This window comes from Lactuca saligna, chromosome 5 (assembly GCF_052625555.1).
Source record: "Lactuca saligna cultivar CGN05327 chromosome 5, ASM5262555v1, whole genome shotgun sequence".
NCBI lineage: Eukaryota > Viridiplantae > Streptophyta > Magnoliopsida > Asterales > Asteraceae > Lactuca > Lactuca saligna.
Window position 1 is genome coordinate 163,729,250 of NC_136421.1, and position 14,621 is coordinate 163,743,870.

The following is a 14,621-nucleotide window of genomic DNA, read 5'->3' on the forward strand; positions in this document are numbered from 1 at the left end:
TTGTCACATATTTTGTGGACATGAAATGATATATAAAAAAATGAGATATAATTGTAATTTTTTTAATATTATAATTATGTGTAATCATATTTGGGTTAAATGTAATGATAATTTGGTAACGCGATCGTCGTTAAAAATAAATAATTATAAAAGGAAAGAAGTTGGTTGATATTAAACGTGTCGCTATAATGTTATGCTTTTATTGTTAAAAACGTTGAGATTAAGAATTTGCTTTTGCGTAGCATTCCAAACATTTAAAGTGTAATTGATGTTATTGCAAGCGTGGTGTGTACAATTTAAAATTTTAAATGTTAACTTTAAACGTTTTATTTAGAAAAAAAATGCAAAACCGGTCCTGCGTTTTTTCATTTTCTTTAGATACAATCAAAAGTTCAAAACCATTTCAAAATTACGGAAATGATCATTTTAAGATACTTTAGTGGTGGATTTTGAGCTTCATAAGATTGAAAAGAAAACTGTTTTAATTTTTTAATTTTTTTTCTCATTTACTTAATTTAAAACTAAAAAAATGGGTCTCTCACACACACATAACATGACCTCCATTTCATTATTCTCCACAAAAATATTATAAAACTGCAAAAATGATTCATCTTGTTTGTAGTTTGTTATGATTATATGTCCAAAAATAGTCTTTAAGGCAATGTTTTGTTGTGGTCATGGTCTTAAAAATTAACATTCATTGGTTTTACATATGTGAAAATGATTGTTTTTTTCTTTAACTTACATTTTCATTTTTTTATTAACGTGTATGATAGATTTCGTTTTATACTTCTTTTAAGATAATTTTTATTAATATTTTGTATCATATATATTATGTCATTTGTATATCATTAGTTTAAACAATGTTCGACTCTTGTCTTTCATTAGAATTCTCGTACTGCTCATGTTTTTATGTTGATTTCAGATAATTCGAATGGAGTACTACTTTGGGAGCAGATTTGGATGTGTTTAATGGAGGATTAGAGTTAATTGGATCTTTGAAATTATGAAAAATTTTGAGGGAATGGTTGGAAGTTATTTTGGTCAAGAAAAATTCGATCGAATTGATCCTGCGAAGATAGATTGCTACATTTTAAAGCCTAAATGATGTTGTTGGTAGCTTGACCCCTTGTCGGCATTTTGACCATATGTTATGATTTGTAACTTCGATTTACAAGATTCAAAATGTTCCGGAACCTAAAAAAATTTCGGACGACTTTGGTGTTTGCGAAAAGCGATCACATTTCCCCTTTCTGTGATCGCATTTCCACTTTGAAGTCCAAAAAATGCGACAAATAGCATCGTACTTCATTTACCGATAAATCTTGAAGTTTTTGAAAAAAAAATGTGATCGCATATTTAGATATATGTGATCGTGGATTTTGTTTTCTTGCTCCGGAAGCTTTTGATTTGCACATAAATATAACCTCTATGATCATATTGAACCTCTGACGATTCCAGACGACAAAAAACCCTTCTGAAGGCGATTTTTGCTACTTTTCAACACTTTCTGAAGATCTGAAGGCTGTGGATCATCTCCTACATTTAGTTTAGCAAGATTAATCAATTAGTATATCTTTTTATTAGTTTTTAGTCATGTCTGGTTAAAACCCTAGTTTTCAATTCTGCAATAGACTAGTATTTTTCATGTGATCAGTTATCATATTTGGTTTTCATTGTGTGCTTCTATCAAGTTGTTTTAGTTTTAAGTTTAATGAGTGTTTCATTTAGATTCTTATTTGTATGATTACCTAGCTAGGGTTTAATCATTCCAGTTAATTAGGTTATATAATCCGTAATTGTTCTTGTCAACTAGTAATAAATAAAAAAATATTAGATTGGTTCCGTGTTGGGATTTAACTCTGATATAAACTGAAATTTCATACATTTACGCTTCCGAGCTTGTGAGAAGTATTTGGTATTATTGGGAATTTTACACAGATTTTAATGCAACTTTTCTGATCTTAATTAAGAGTTTGTTTAATTAGACAATAAAAAGTTAGGGTTAACTGAAGAGCTTGTTTTGGTTAATTTAATTAGGTAAAAGAGATTATATTAGAACTTGTTAGTTTTTCTCAGTACCAACTTAGATAGAACGCATTCTGAATAACCAGATCTGCGTTGATTGCATGATTAGGAAAGTCACCGCAGAGTTGAATTCGTTTTTATTACTGATTTCATTTAGTTTTTTCGATGTAATTTTTACTTTTAGTTTTAAATCAAAACCCCTTTTTATATTTTTCTATTAAATCACTAGTATGTGCCTTATAAAAAGAGGCATTGACCATTAGGTTGTGTCCTTGAGGATTCGACCCTCTTTCCCTGTGGTATCTATTAGTGCAACCAATAATGATTATACTACTCATATTTATGTGTTATGATTAGTATGCTTGATATGAGAATTGCATGCTAGATTAGGGAAAGGATACCTTTAGGAATCATATGATAGGATTGCCTGAGTTATGTGATGCCTTATATCCTGGTATGACTTGATGCTACAAACTACTTAGAATTAATATCGGCTCAGATATTTGCTAAGTGTATGCTTCTGAAGTTGTATACCATTAGGATTGTATAACCGTAGAATGATCATTTTGTCCTTATTTCATGTTCCTTGTTTAGTTGTGGAATAAGGGTAGAATCTTCATTTGACAGTCTATGTGATCTTATTTTGTGTAAAAGTTGCATGCATAAGGCAACCAACGGTGTTGATTGAGGTTCTTGGTATTGCGAGTGGTGAGAGTTGAGATTTCCTAGGATAGTCTAGGATATGGATGTTGTATAGCATACGGTTAATATATGTTTGTAGTGTGGTGACTCATAGGAATCAGGATGGACCTTGAGGAAGGTACATGTAGGTGTGGAAGGTAGTATTCGGCCCGTACTACTAGAAGCACAGGACTTGTACCTGAGACAAGAGTAGACCTGAAAACTCTAAGGAGGCCATTGTGATGAAATTTTTTTCCGTCGATTCATAAACTTATTGCTTATATGTTGTGTTTCAGTTTGAGGATGGTGATGATTACTCGAGGATGTTCAGGTTTGGGTTCGGGTTCAGGCTCTGGTTCAATTGTTGAACCAATTGATGAGAGGTTGTGCGAGTTCATATCGGCTAAGGTTACTCACGATATCTTGGATGTTACCCATGTGTTTGTCGGTACGATAAAGGAGGGGATTATGGAGTTAATGGTCAAATTGGAGCTTAAACTTCCTCATCTCGGGAGTTAAAGGCTTATGGAGCCCTTGAGTTCTTTAGGTCTAAGGACCCCATCGCTAGCCGTCATTGGATCTCTGACATGGAGAATGCTCAGTGAACTAGCTTTTGCCTTGGGGGGGGGGGGGCAAAGGTGGTATTTGCATCCTACCTACTGAAGAACAAAGAATAAGACAGGTGGGAGGAGGTTACTTGAGCTGTAAGGACAATGGCAGTGGCAGTGATGACCTGGGAGGATTTTGTTTAGAGATTCCAGAGGGAGTTTGCATTGGCTATCGAGGTGCAACAGCTGGCGAGGGAGTTCCAGGACCTTTTCCAGACTACTGAAACTGTAGCCAAGATTACCTCCATGTTCAGGAAGAGGGGATTATTGGTCCTATAGTATGCTGTGGATGAGCAGATGAGGAAAACAAGATATCATAACATGCTAAGGGAGGATACCATGGAGTTCGTGAGCTTTTTAGGATGCAAGACCCTAAATGATATGATCAAGAAGGCTTACAAGTAGGAGATTGAGTTGGAGCTTTGGTCGAAGCGGAATCCATAGCAGGTACAGACAACAGTGGGCCAGATTAAGAGGCCCAAGACCTTCGATGCTCACACCACAGGCCAACAACATCGGGTTCATTGTTGAAAGTGTGGCAAGCCACACATTGGGGCTTGTCGATCAGCAGGTTCGGGTTGTTTTAGTTGTGGCCAGTCGGGCCATGTGAGCAGGGATTTCCCTAATAGGTCTCTGATTATCTTTCGTTGCAATTAGACCGGCCATAAAAAGGCCGATTGTCTGAGATTATCCGAGGAAGCAATGACGACGCCTGTGTCAGCCACCTTGAGGATTTTTGATGGCCACCAGGCCAAGGCAGAGGCTCCTTGGTGAAAAGCAGGGCTTTTCAACTGACCACTAATGAGGCCCGTGCAACGTCGGATGTGGTTACTAGTATGTGTTTTATCTCGATATTTTATTGCTTTCTTTTTTATGCTTAATCTTATTTTGATCTTGTATAGGGACGTTTTTGTCAATGGTTTGACCGCTCATGTTCTATTTGATTCGGGGGCTACCAGATCCTTTATATCTCTTGCACTCAGCAACAAGTTTCGCAATGCTATGGGGACTTTGGATCCCATGTTGAGGTTGAGACTGTCGATGACCACACTGAGAGCACTTTGAGGTTCACCACGGGTGTGTCCTGAACTTGTTTAGTGAGAGATTCATTATTGATTTGGTGTCGATTCCCTTGAGAGGATAGAAGGTTATCATCGAGATGGATTGGTTGGGTCCCAATGATTCCATGATTGATTACGAGTAGGAGTTGGTGAGTGTTCGAACCACAAGTAGGGGAGTACTGGTTATTCCTGGCGTGAGAGCTTTGTATCGGCCAACTATTTGTTCAGTCGTGATGACCAGGAAATATCTACTACAGGGTTTTTCTGGGTTCTTTACGTATGTTGTAGACATGTTGATTAAAGGCGCGTTAGATTTCAGCAGGGTGCCCATTGTGCGGGATTTCCCTGATGTATTCTGTGAGGATTTACCCGGAGTGCCTCTCGAGAGGCAGTTTGAGTTTTGGTTTGATTTGGTACCTAGTGTGGCTCAAGTATCCAAGGCGTCGTATCTCCTGGCTCTAGTTGAGAAGTAGGAGTTGTCTACGCAACTTCAGGAGCTGCTAGACAAGGGTTTTATTCGTCTGAGTAATTATTTGTGGGGAGCATAAATTCTGTTCTTGAAGAAGAAAAATGGTTCACACATATTTTTCATTGATTATCAGAAGTTGAATAAGCTAACGGTGAAGAACCGTTACCCACTTTCAAGGCCTGATGATTTGTTTAATCAGCTTCAGGGTGCATCTTGTCTTTCCAAGATCGATTTACGATCAGGGTACCATCAGATAGGGTCAGGGATGATGATGTACAGAAGATAACCTTCAGAACTCTTTATGAGCATTACGAGTTTGTGGTGATTCCATTCGGGCTCACCAATGCACCAAAAGCATTCATGGATCTCATGAACCGAGTCTACAGGCCGATACCGGATAGGTCTATAATTATATTCATTGATGATACATTGTTCTACTACAAGACCAAGGAGCAGCACGAGCAACATTTGCGAGAGGTGTTGGAGACCCTGAAGATGGAAAGGCTTTATGCCACTCTAAATGCGAGTTATGGTTGCACGAGGTGCAGTTTCTTCAGCGCATCATCAACTAGAAGGGTATCTTGGTTGACCGGTTCAAGATCGAGGTTGTGATGTACTAGGAGGTTTCGAGGACCGCATTTGAGATTTAGAGTTTCTTAGGTCTCACAGGTTATTATCGAATATTTATCCAGGATTTCTCCAAGATTGCAGTGCCTTTGACCCATTTGACAAAGAGGAATGTGACCTTTCGGTGGGGGCCAAATCAACAGTTGGATTTTGAGACTCTAAGGCAAAGATTGTGTGAGGCCACGATTCTCGTGCTCCCTGAAGGTTTGCATGATTTTGTGGTTTATTTTGATGCCTCTATTTCGGGTTTGGGAGCGGTTCTTGTGCAGATGGGTCACATGATTGCTTACACTTCAAGGAAGTTGAAGCCTCACGAGGTGAACTACCCTACTCGTGAATTGGAGTTGGGGGTTGTAGTTTTTTCCCTCAAGATCTGGAGGCACTATCTGTGTGGGGTTCATTGTACTATCTATTGCGACCACAAGAGTTTGAGGTATTTGATGGACTAGCCAAATCTGAATATGTGGCAGCAGAGATGGTTGAATGTGGTAAAGGATTATGATTACAAGATCCTGTACCACCCTGGGAAGGCCAATGTGGTGCTCGATGCATTAAGCCACAAGGCAACAAGGTATTCTATTATAGATATTTGCTTGAGGATGGTTGTCACAACGTCTTTGTTGTATTTGATCAAGGAAGCTCGGGTAGATGGTTTGAAAAATGAGAATTGGAAGGCTGATCGGATCAAGGGACCAATTCCCTTGTTTGTCAGGGACAACCAAGGTTTGTTGACTCGGTGTGGCAGAGTTTGGGTTTCGGCATCAGGTGGGGTGAGACAGACAGTTCTAAAGGAGGTGCATAAGTCAAAGTTTTCAATCCATCCGGGGGCCATGAATATGTATAGAGATCTGAGGTTGAGATATTGGTGGCTCTGTATGAAGAGGGAGATAGCTTGGTTTGCTGAGCGATGCTTGACTTGTAGGAAAGTCAAGGTGGAGCACCATAGACCCCATAGCAAGATGCAGCCCTTACCCATTCCCATGTGGAAGTGGGAAGAGATTACCATGGATTTCATTACAAAATTGCCAACGATGACACGTGGTGTTGATTCTATCTGGGTTGTCATGGACAGACTAACCAAGAGCGCGCATTTCATATAGACTGCCGAGAGCATATCCGCAAAGAAGTTAGCTGACATTTATGTCCGGGAGGTGGTAGTTTGGCACGGGGTGCCAATTTTGGTGGTTTCGAACCGCGATGTTCCTTTCACCTCCAGGTTTTGGAGGAAATTTCATGAGGAGTTGGGTACTCAGTTACATTTTAGTACAACATACTACCCTCATATTGATGGCAAAAGCGAGCAGACGATTCAAACGCTTGAGGATATGCTTCGGGCTTGTGTGTTGGATTTTGGAGGGAGTTGGGGTTCATACCTTCCACTGGCTGATTCTCTTACAACAACAGTTATCATGTCAATATTGACCGGCTACCATGTGAGATTTTGTATGGAAGAAGGCACAGGACCCCTGTTTGCTAGGGGGAGGTCGGGCATCGATTCATGAGAAGTATAAAGGTGGTACTCAAGACTACCGAGTTGATTCAGCAGGTACACAATAGGTTGCGAGTCGTGCAAAGCCGACAAAAGAGTTATGTCGATCGGCGACATTTGGACCTTGAGTTTCGGGTAGGAGACTTGGTGCTTCTTAAGGTGTCATCTTGGGGAAGGTGGGCCCCATATTTATCGGACCCTTCAGCATTTCGGCCTTAGCTGGGCAAGGTTGCATACCGGCTAGATTTTCATGATGATCTCAGCCAAATCCATAACACCTTATATGTTTCTCGGCTTCAGAAGTGTGTGGCCAATGAGTTTGTTATTCCTCTGGATGATATTCAGGTTGATGATCGCCTGAATTAGATGGAGAGACAGGTAGCGATATTAGATCGGAAGACAAAAGCTCTGCATAACAAGAAAATGTCATTTTCAAGGTCCATTGGCAACATTGAAAGGGTTCCAAATGGATATGGGAACCCGAGGCAGAAATGCGAGAGCACTGCCCTGATTTGTTCACGACAACAAACTTCTAGGGTGAAGTCTATTTCGAGTGTGGGAGTGTTGTAACATCTATTTTTCCAGGTTTTCTTTTGAATGCTTGAGTTATCAATTGTTGCAAGAAGGGTCCTTAATGTCAATTCCGTGACTTTTGGGTGATGTTTGAGTACGTTGGGCATACACGTTGGTACGCTATGCATACTGCAATCCGCACCAGTATGCTACGTGTACTGCGGTACATTGGGCTTACGTGGTTCAGAACAAAACCCTAATATTTAGGGTTTATGCACTATTTAAGCACCATTATATCCACCAAGACCTTTCCCTTTACCACCCTCCATCCCAAGATCGACCCTCCTTGTATACCCTAGTCCATTGTGAAGGACCTTTAAAGAGTAGGCTTTTCTCTCAAGACTTTGGATACAACATTTTCTCTTCAATGTGCACCATTTGGAGGTATAAAGCTCCAAACCTGGCTTATGTCTCTTTTAATCTTAGTTAAGCCTTGATTTTCATCCATTTTGTCCCAAAACTAAGAGCTTAGTGAGTGAAAGGTACTCTGAAGCCTTTAAGGTGTCCTTTCGGACGTTTTAGGGCATTTTAAGTCATAAAAATGCAAGCTTGGATATTGATTTGTCCCCATGCAAGAGTTATGGTGTAGAAAAGGTTTTAGTAAGCTAGGTTTTTAGTGTTGGGCTTCTTGTAGCCATGCAAAGGCATAAAGTTTGCAACTTTATAGCCCTTAGGGGTCTTAATAAGTGCAAGCCTAAATTTTGGTCATAGGGTCTTAAGGGATTAAGACATTATCATGGTTTTTCCTTAGGGGTGCGTACAATGGGCTTAATTCCTAATACGTCGCACATACTGCACCTTAGTCGCGATCCTTCTCGCATCGGTCGAGTACGATGAGTGTATAAGTTAGTATGTCGAGCGTATGACCCAGTCTAGATTTGGTGATTTTGGGCCTTAATGGTTGGGCTTGGACCATAGATTTTCATGATAATGGGTCACTTCTGATTTTGGGCGCATATTGGACTTTGAATAATCTTTAGGGTTGGGCCTAGGATATTTTTTTATTGGTTTTAAAAGAAAATGATAAATTGGCCCTTTTTAACTTGGAAATTAGGCAAGTAATGTAGGTTTCCAGATTTGGGTTATGTCCTAATTATTAATTGGCGCTTTGTTTTTTAGTTAGCATGTGGATTTTTCTAGTCCAGTAGCCTGAGCATTTGTTTGGTTTTTCAGTAGTTGAGGTAAGTTTCCTCACTAGATCCATGGGTCAAAGGCACCAATGTCAGCCCATTGCTTGTTGTGTAGAATGATTGATGTATTTGGATAATTATATGAAAAACCAGGATCTGGCCCCTAGAATTTGTATGAGAGACCAGGATCTGGCTCCTGGCAGTTATATGAAAGACCAGGATTTGTTCCTGGCATTTGTATGCAAGAATGGGATTTATCCCTCAACAATTAAAGGAAAGACCATGGTTTAGCCCATGGCAGGAAATGACTATATGACTATGATTTGGCCCATAACATTTATCTTCTTTCATGTATGGTATGTGATAACTGGCAAAACTCACTAATCTTTGTGATTACAGTTTATGTTTATGGTTTCAGGTACAACTAGTTCCAATGGGAAGGGTCCAACATGGTGGCACAACATCATCCCCTCATGGTTTCCGCATTTGAAATAATTTGTACAATGGTTTTTTAATACTATGATTTGATATGCGTTTTTAACAATTAATGAATGACTTGAATGACTTTTAAATGAAAAAAATATTACTATTTCGGGACATTACATGAAATCTAATTTAACTGGGGAGAATTGTAACATCCTATGTCTTGTCATTTCTTATTTCATGTCCGTGGGCTAGAAGTCGATTTTGTAAAGGATCTGGGCCTTAAGGATGTAAATTTTAGTCCTTGTGGAAGATGGTAATGATGGTTAAGGGATTTAACCCTTGAACTACATATTGGGTCGAATGGTAGAAAAGGAAAAGTCATTGGCTAGGTTCTTGCATGAAATATGGATTTTGTTCGAGAAGTTTTTAGTACAAGATATCTAGCTAATATTGTGGGGATCTTCAATACCTTTCGATGGATACAAAGATCATCAAAAACGGAGTTATAACGAAGAAGTTATGATTGTTAAAAGTTAAGAATGCTTTTGGTTAAGTCGAGTATGTTTGGTGTACACAGTGTACATTGGGCGTACTAGGCTATGGTTGATCGTGGAGGATCAACTTGGTACGCTGGGAATTCGCTATATGAACGCAAACTCTAATTTTGGGTTTTTAAGCCCTATTTAAGCTCCTTAACTTTCCCAAGACCTTATTTCTTTCAACCTCCATCCTCTCTAACCCTAATATCAAAACCTAGCCCCATTTGTGAGATCCATGAGTTTTTAAGTGCTTTGAAATGTTCTTGGTGCATCTTGGAGAAGAAGGAGGTCATTGGAGAAGTGTTGGTTGCATTGTAGCTTGTAGATCCAGACCTTGTTCACCTTAATCTTTCTTCTAGAAGTATAAAAGCTTGAATCTTGATGATGCATTTGTTAGATCTAGCTAGTTTTGGATGTTATGAGCTTTTGGTCACTTTAGTGCATAAATTTTAAATCTTGAAAGTTTGTGATCTTGTTATGGAAACTTTATCCATCTAAATATCATTTTAATTCATATCTAAAGGTTGGAAACTTGGATTTAGTGGATTAAGTAAGAAAGATGCACTTTTGGTCCCTTTGAAACTTAAGAGACTAAATCTTGGTTGTTTGGACCACTTTAATGGATAAAAATGTGATATCGGTCCTTCCATCCCTTCCATGCAAGAGTTAAGATGTATTAATGGATAAATAAGTTAGGGTTTTAGCTTTTGGACCTTTTCTAGATATGGAAAGTCATAAAGTTGGAAACTTTATGACTTAGGTCTGTGTTTTGTGTCTAGATCTGAGCTCTGGAAAAAAGGTCTTAAGGGACTAAGCGCTAAAGGAAGGATCTATCTTGGACATATGTACATTGGGCATACCTGAGAGTATGTTGCACGTGCTAGCCCTGAATCACATATGTTGAGCATACGTGGAGTACGTTGGGCATACTCAGCTGCCTTGGACTTTGACTATTGTTGACCTCAGTTGAACGTTGAATTTTAACCAAGTTTGACTTTGGGTTAAACTTGAAGATTTTGGACTATTGATTAATATTTTATCTGGTTCTGGTGCTAGTGGGATCGTGGGTGCAAGTAGTGTAGAAAAAGGGATTATATCAAAGTGTTTTAGAGTTCTTCAATTCTTGTGTGTTTTCCTTACTGTACTTATGGTTCGAAGGCTCCAATGTTCACCCACTGGGTTATGTAACCTCGTATAGAGGATGTTGCTATGATTTAGTAATCTGTTACATATGTATCCTGGTATAGAGGATGTTGTTATGTTGTAGTGATCTGTTACATCTATGTCCTGGTATAGAGCATGTTGCTATGATGTAGTGATCTGTTAGATCTGTGTCCTGGTATTTTTGGATTTATGATATATTGAGTGCATGTCATACTGGTAGGTATGTATGATTATCTATGTTGCTAGCTATTAAATGTTATTGTATATGTTGACATGTTATGGGTTGTTGGGATGATGTGGTCCTATTTAGTGCTTAAGGCCAAGACACCCAAGGCGATCTGGATAAACTGAAGGCCTGCGAGGTGGTCTGGTCAGGCTGAAGACCCGGAGAGCAGTACAGATACACTTTAGGCCTGGTAAGGTGGACCATACATGCTGAAGGCTTCGAGAGTGGTCCAGATAGGCTGCAGGCCTGGTACGGCGGTTCAATCAGGCTGAAGGCTAATGTATGCATGTTGTTATATGTATGGTTGTGTATGGTACTTTGGGGGAACTCACTAAGCTTTGGCATACAATTGTATTTTATTGTTTCATGTACTTTTGATGATCGTGAGAAGGCGAAAACGTGATCGTGTACATCATCTTGGATTTTATGAGATTATGATTTTGGGATACTCTTATTTATGTTTATGACTTGTGGAAACTATGTTATGTAAACACTTATGGTTTTGGATTGGTTTTAAAAATGAAAATTTTCACCTAGATTTTTGGGATGTTACATTTTATAACAAATATAAACATTTATGTTTTCTCCTCAAGATCTTCGACACGTTTTAACATATTTGACATTCTCCACTTTGCTTTCTACAGTTACTAATTTGGTGACAAAGTTAATAAATCGATTTTGACCAAAATATTATGTGTGTGTGTGTATATATATATATATATATAGAGAGAGAGAGAGAGAGATAAAGGGAGAGAGAGAAAGAGAGAGAGATTATCAAGTGTTAAACGGGACGAATAGTGGTGTGAAGTTTATTCACTATTCTTGCAATGTTACCCGTTAAGATGTGAAATCACCGACCTGTTAAGGTCGAGCCGTCACATATCAAATTTCCATCCCTAGGCATCATGCGATTTTGTGGTAGTAACAAGAATGATGTGTGTGGTAATGGAATAAAAACAACTAGATGGTTCAAGTTTTCAAAATTCACAATGAAGTTTTCTTGTAACCAAATTGTAGAATTTTTGTTTTAAATGATTTTGTATGCATTTTTGTGGGTTTCCGTTTTCATGATGCTTAGATCAATCTTGTGAATTTCAAATGTACCGCTCGATTGAAGCTTAAGATGTTTTGATTTTTGTTCATCGTTTTTTTTAAACAACCAACCATATATAAAGAAGGGAAAGACTCTAACAAAGAGCTAGAGAACAAAAAAACCATTACAAATTGTTTAAAGGGAATTAAAACCAATAATTCTAAAGAAAAACATATTTCTAAATCTGTTAGTAATCCATATGAAAAAAAAATTCTTTAATAGAATAAAAAATAGTATCTTTTCTTATTTTACCACCACCAAAAATGTTATCATTCTGAAACCTCCACAAGCACCATACCATCGTGCAACATACCGCCTCAATTACTCTCCTCTTATTAGAAGTTCCATGGATATTATCCACTTACTCAAAAATTTGTAGAATAGAAACAAAAGAATTAAATTATACTTGTAGCCATCTGAATACTGCATTCCACATTCTGGCCGCCACTTCACACCGGACAAATAGATGATTCAACTCTTCATCTTCCAGACTACATATCAGGTACATAATACACGACACATCAATACCACGAGCATCAAGGTTATCACGAGTCAACAATATATACAGCAAAGTTCTCCACTTTAGAATGTTAACTTTACTACGAATGAGGAGATTCCATCTTTTAGAAATATTAGCAATAGGAAGGATCTTTTTGTTGATCCATTTTGTAGTCTCCGTGTAACGCTCGATTTCAACTCACTTCATTATTCGGGACCGTGGCCCAATCATCATTTATTAAAAGGATTAGGGCCTTGGGGAAGAAAGGTTTATACCAATATGGATGTGGGTGGTGTTGGTTATGCGATGATAAGGTTCAGTTTGTGTTTTCAAGCCCAAGGGTATTGGTAAAGAACATTGAAAATGTCGAAAACGTATAAGGGATGCAAAATTTATGACCATTTGAAATTAGACGGGTTTTGGGCCAAACCAGGTACGCATGGCGTACCAAGTGGGAACGCATCACTTTCAAAAGGAAAAAGGACGGGGTGAAGCTTGGGAACGTTGGGTGTTCACTAGGCTATTTCAAAAGCTCGTTTTTAGGGTCTGGTCCCTTTATAAACATCATTATGGACCCAAACCTCTTCCATTCTTCATCCTCCATCTTCTCTAACCCTAAGAACGAAACCCTAGCCCCCATTTTTGTATTTCTTGAGCTTCATGGTGATTTTTAGGTGTTTTGGTACTTAAAGAGAAAGAAGGAACTTCTTGAAGAGTCAATGCTTGACTTAGAGCTTTTGGATCCAGGCTTTTCTCACCTAGTTCTAACTTCCATCCAGGTATAAAGTCTCAAAATGGACAACTCTTTCATGTAGATCTAGCTAGTTGTTTTTGGTTATGTCATAGTCCCTTTGTGGTGGTTCTTATGAGTAGAAGTTACTCCAGAACCTTTAAGCTTCATATTTGGTCCTTGTTGGGTTATAAAGTGTTAAAGTTTGGATCTTGATGATTATAAACCTTTCATGCATGTTTTGGTGGTCTTTTGGTAAAGTTTGGGACTTAGGGTTTTGTTTTGGGTCCCATTAAGTCTTGCTAAGTCATAAAGTCGGGAACTTTATGACTTAAACAGTCCCTTTGAATTAGATTTGGATGTTTAGACTAAGGTCTTAAGGTAAAAGCTTGAAACTTGGCCTCTTTATGGAGTTAGAATGCTTGAAATCATGATTAGGTCCTTTTTGGACCATGCAAAGGTGCCAAGTTGACAACTTTATGGATTAAGTCATTGATATGAAGCTATTTTGAGGATTTGGACATTGGACTTATGGTTTTAAGACGTTTGGGCTAATTTTTGGGCAAAGGTCGGGAACGTCGTGCGTTCATCTCAGAAACGCATCGCGTTTAGACAAAAGGACCCGCTTTGTGGTCTGGAAACGAATGCCTTGCTCTCCACTAGGGAACACATCGCGTTCTATTCATCTGTGGGCTTTTTGGGCTTTTGGTCATGGGTTTGTTTTAGGGTTTGGGCTTGTTTCTTTGGGCTAAGAATTATCTGTTTGGGCTCTAGTTGGGTCACAGGACTTTAAGTGGGCCTTAGGTTTGGTTTGGGCCTCGAGTTGTGTTATTAGGCCATTAGTGGGGCTTGGGCCAAGTTTAGGTTTGGGCCTATTATGGAGAGGATAAAATGGGCTCTTACCCTAGGAGTCAGTAGTTTCGTGTTGAGACCACGGTTATTGGATTATGGCATAATTATTAATTGGGTTTTATTTTTCATTAGTGTGGGATTTCCGGATCGGCAGCTGAGTATTATCTGATTAGCAACGGATCGAGGTGAGTCTCCTCATTGATCTATGGGTCGAAGGCATTAATGTCGGCCCATGTGTATGTTAGTTTAGTATGCTAGCTGTCTTTGTGACTCTTGTATGTGTATATGTTTATATGTTTACTGGGTTAAGGTCTGATGTCGGGCAGGGCCCGATGGATATTTGTATGTTATGAAGGGTTTTGAGCATTCTAACACTCCTAAGGTGTACATGCAACCCTAGAAACTTTGGATCTATGTTTTACAATG